The sequence below is a fragment of the Gavialis gangeticus genome, unplaced genomic scaffold, assembly GCF_001723915.1.
Source record: "Gavialis gangeticus isolate Ggan-Ray unplaced genomic scaffold, GavGan_comp1, whole genome shotgun sequence".
Lineage (NCBI taxonomy): Eukaryota > Metazoa > Chordata > Crocodylia > Gavialidae > Gavialis > Gavialis gangeticus.
The window spans coordinates 59,497,507-59,502,014 of NW_017729034.1; the positions used below are offsets into that span (position 1 = coordinate 59,497,507).

General features: G+C 47.6%; 1 protein-coding gene across 3 annotated transcripts in view; it reads left to right on the forward strand.

The window, feature by feature from the left end:
- WDR27 (WD repeat domain 27) overlaps positions 1–4,508 on the forward strand; it is a 306,424-nt gene that overhangs the window by 9,455 nt on the left and 292,461 nt on the right. The gene's annotated exons all lie outside the window — the stretch shown is intronic.

Consider the following 4,508-nt stretch of genomic DNA (forward strand, 5'->3'; position numbering starts at 1 on the left):
TGGGTGTCGACACCACAGTCCCCCAGTTTCTTAATGAGAAACGGGTGAGAGACAATGTCGAAGGCCTTCCGGAAGTCCAGGAAGACTATGTCCACTGCTAGCCCTGCATCTAATGATCTGGTGATCTGATCGTAAAAGGCCACCAGGTTGGTCTGACAGGACCTGCCACTGATGAACCCGTGTTGGTTGCCCCTAAGCATGCAGTCCCTTGCTGGCCCCTCATGGATGTGTGCCAGAATAATTTTCTCAAACAGCTTGCCTAGGATTGAGGTAAGACTAACTGGCCTATAGTTTCCCGGGTCCTCCTTCTTCCCTTTTTTGAAGATGGGAACCACATTGGCCCTCTTCCAGTCCTATGGCACCACACCAGAGCACCACGAGAGCTCGTAAAGCTGTGCCAGCGGTCCTGCAATGACCTCGACCAATTCCTTTAGAACTCTAGGGTGGAGATCGTCTGGACCGGCTGACTTGAATACGTCCAGTCCCTCCAGAAGCTCCCTAACTAGTTCCTTGCTAACCCCTGGCCCAGGTGTGCCTCCCCTGGGGCCCAAGGGGGGCCCAGCAGGGAGGTGGCTGTTCTGGTCCCTACTTAGGAAGACGGAGGCAAAGAAATCGTTAAACATGTTAGCCTGAGTGAGTTGAAATTAAATGGCATCTTCCTGAGTTGTTTCAGTGTCTCTTGAGAATTTTAATTTGGATGCTTCATCCTCACGTTTCTCCTATGGGGCAAAGTTCCATGGCCTGACTACATCTTTTGATCTGCTCTCTGATTTGAGCCATGCAGTATATCATGAAAGGTGAAAAATCATGCTTTGGTTTTATTTTTAGTCCTGAAAAGAGAAATAGAAGCACTGGTAATTCTTGATGGTGATTCTGATATTTTGCTCAGTTCTAAGTGCTTAGTTTGCAGGGGTTGGGAGGTGGGGGTGAAATCCAAGTCTTGTGGAGCAAATTGTCAAAAAATAAACCTGCAGTAAAAACCCAAAATGACAAACACAGGGTTTTTTAGGTTTTTTTTAAAATAATGAAGAACTTGGTAAATTGAATGAAATACTAGTGAATGTATTGCTAGATCTAGATAAAAGGTTCAAAATAAAAATGACACTGAAGGAAAATTAAAATGGCGGTTTAATTAGAAAAGCAATTCAGTTGGCAATGGTTACCTGTTCTATGTGGCTAGCAAAAACCACTCTGCCAAGAGTTCTGAATGGCAAAACCACAGTATTTAGTGTCTAGTTTCATTGCTTTAACTGTGTTTTCCTCACTGTAGGTCAAGAAGGGGTGAGAGTATATGTTTTGTGGCTAGGAGGAGCAACAAAGAACGTATATATAGCAAAAATATATATTTCTCTGTGTGTGTGTGTGTGTACACCCCCCCCAATACCTCTACCAACCTGTCCTGTGGTTGCTATGGCTTACTTGACAGTACAAAAGACATCATTGCAATTACACGGTACACATTTGCTGTCACAATATCTGTACCATGCACCCACTCACCCATGCTCCGGCGTGTCCACGCGCCTGTGTGTCCATCACCATGACATTTGCCTGTCACTGTGATGAAATGTCACCTTTGGGAATCTGGTTATAGGTTAAGGTAGTGGTTCTCAACTTTTTTAGATTCCAGGCACCTCTCATTAGACCCTTGGGAAATGCCAACTCTTAGCTTTCACTCATTTTTGACTGGAAAAATAAAAGAGCAATTTTTCTGTTGCAAGTAACTCAGAAAGACCACAGCTGGTCAGAATATTTTTGACACATTGGGTTTCTATTTGAAAAGTCTCGGTTTATGTTGTGAATGGTATGTAGGTGTTTGTACACCTAATGGTGCTAATATTGTGTGGGATCCTGTGGCACCCTTAAAAGGACCTCGTGGCAACCCAAGGTGCTGTGGTACGCTGATTTTAAGAATCAATGGTCTAAGATCATTTGAAGCCACAGTTTTGCTTTTCCATTTCTTGGGAGATCTAAAAGGGCTAAATGATGGCAGTCTTCCTCAGCCTTATAAGCATCAGTGCTGCTGGAATTTTTAGAGTATTGTGTATGCCAGCTGTGTCTCAACACACCCTTCCTACTCTGGCCGGTTTTTGGCACTCCCCTTATATCAGGCATTGTAAAATGGCTCTTTGAGGGTGTTCCTGCTGGGGTTTGCATGAGTAAACCCCTTTCCCAACCAGACATAGGTATTTTAAAACTCCATTGTGCTGCTTTAGCCCTTCCACTCAGCAGAAAAGGGGCTGGAATAGAAGTGAAGAAACATTTGGAAACAACATTGTAAAATGCCCATTTAGAAAAAAGGTATGTTCTAGCCAGGAGGACAGGGAATGTAACAAACAAGAGCTAACACCCAAAGACTAGCAACCATGTCTGGTTGTTATCTCCAGGGATCTGGTTCTTCTGTTTGCCGTGGAAAAACATGGAAAAACACGCATTGGCTTCTTTAAAGAGGGGGAAAAGCCCCCACAGATTTCTCCTTTAAAGGGAAAAAATATGGGTTTCCCCTTGCAGGCTGGCAGAGTTTCAGCCTGCAAGGGGCTGTTTGGGGCTGGGGGGAGCTGTATGCAGGGGACGCTACGTGTATGTGTGTGTGCATGTGCACATGTATGTGGCAGCCAGGCAGCAGTGGAAAGCAGCTCTTGCAGCTCTGTCCAGGTAAGCCTATTGCAGGGGGGAGGCACAGCTGTGGGGAACATCTGTCCCACAGTTTTCTGCACCCACAGTGGGGCATGCTGTTGTAGCTGGGCTGGACCAGGTCCAGGTAGGAGCTGTCTTCGCAGCCCAGTGGGCCAGGATCTGACTTGGAAGGTATCACTGTGCTGCCATGGCCGCCAAGGTGAGGCTCCCTCTGCCCACCTGGCAGAAGCAAGGGGCACAACTGTGCGCTGCTGTCGCCCCTCGCCTTGGCAGCCATGGTGGTGCAGCACTCCCTCCCACACTGGGTCTCGGCTGCGGGGTCATGGAGGTGGCTCCTGGCTGGAGCTAGCTGGGCCTGGCTGCAGGCCCAGGCCTCACTGTGGGTGCAGAAATCTGGGGGGGCACATGCCTCCTCCACTCCCCTGCCCCATCACCTGTGGCCCCCTAGCCTCCCTACACATTGCTTGTACCCATACCCCCCCCTTCCCCACACATCCACCGCCTTCCTCACACTGGGGGGCTGGGGGGCCTGTGGGTCAAGAATGAGGGGCACCAGCTGGGCTGGGGGGTTGCAGGTTGGGAGTGAGGGGCACTGGCAGGGCCAGGGGATTGAGGGTTGGGAGTGAAGGGCAGTGACATGGGCAGGGCAGTGGCATATCAGGGCTGCTCAGCACCACAAAGCAGTGGGGGGGTGGACAGTGGTAGCTGGACCTGTGTCCTGATGAGTGAAGGGGTGGGGGTGCTCTGATTTTCCATGATAAAACCAAAATCAAACGCCAAAATATATAGGTATTTAGAATTTATTTTATTATAGTGATTGAGGCACTAGTAGGCTTCCAAATTGCTTTAAGATTGTAAATATATTAATAAAACATTGTGTTCAACTATTTTATATTTATTTTAGGGCTGTGCAAGGCTTCGGATTTTGCTTCGGATCTGGGGCCGCTTCGGCATCTGAAGCAGCATGCCCCAAGTGAAACGTGGGCTCAGTTAAGATGTCCGAAGCGATTCAGAGTTTCCAAAGTGCTTTGGAAATGCTTCGGATGTTTCAGACGCTGAAAGTGAAAGTTAGAAGAGGGAGGGGCAGTGGAGGAGGGAGGGAGAGGGAGAGGGAGAGTGGGAGTGGGGGCGGGGAAGTGGGGGGGGAAGACTGACAGGTATAGGTGGCTAGCGAGAAGGATTTCTCTTTGGCTGCCTTTCCAATGACAGCATCCGGTGGGGGACCTAGAAACAGCGTAAAAGCCTCTGTTTGGAGGTGTGCTGTACCTTTTCCTAGCTTGTTCCGTCTCAGGAACTGCGTGAGAAAGGAACTGTCAGACTCAAGCATTTCAATTTGCTTTCTTTACTCAGTAGTTGAACTTCCCTGCTCCTTATTGTCATTGGAAAGGATTGGGTAGGATTTAGCTTATCTTAACTTAGCTATTCAATTACTATTATTATGCAATTCATTTATTTGAATTTATATTTGCTCTTTTTTTTTTGCAAACTTTGAAAAAAGAAAGCTGTGTGTTCTCTTCCAGCGTGATCCATCAGTGTGCAGGGAGGCACATAAATTGCACACACGCACACTCATATAAAGAAGAAAAATCAGATATTCATAGGAGAAGACAGACAAACAGACAGCACACACGTTTTACATAACTCTTAACACTCAAGCAAACAATCAAAGAGGAGTCAAGTGCACGCATGCAACACAGGGAATAAAACACATAATACAAAAGGATTGACACACACACACAGACCTTTTGCAGCACAGGAAAGATCAATATGAACCATGCTGGAAAGCTAGGTGCCAGGTCTTCTGGCAGGGGAGGGAGAGGGGGGAGGGGGAGAGCTAGAGCTGCAAGCCCTCTGCCCCCTCCCAACATGGATGC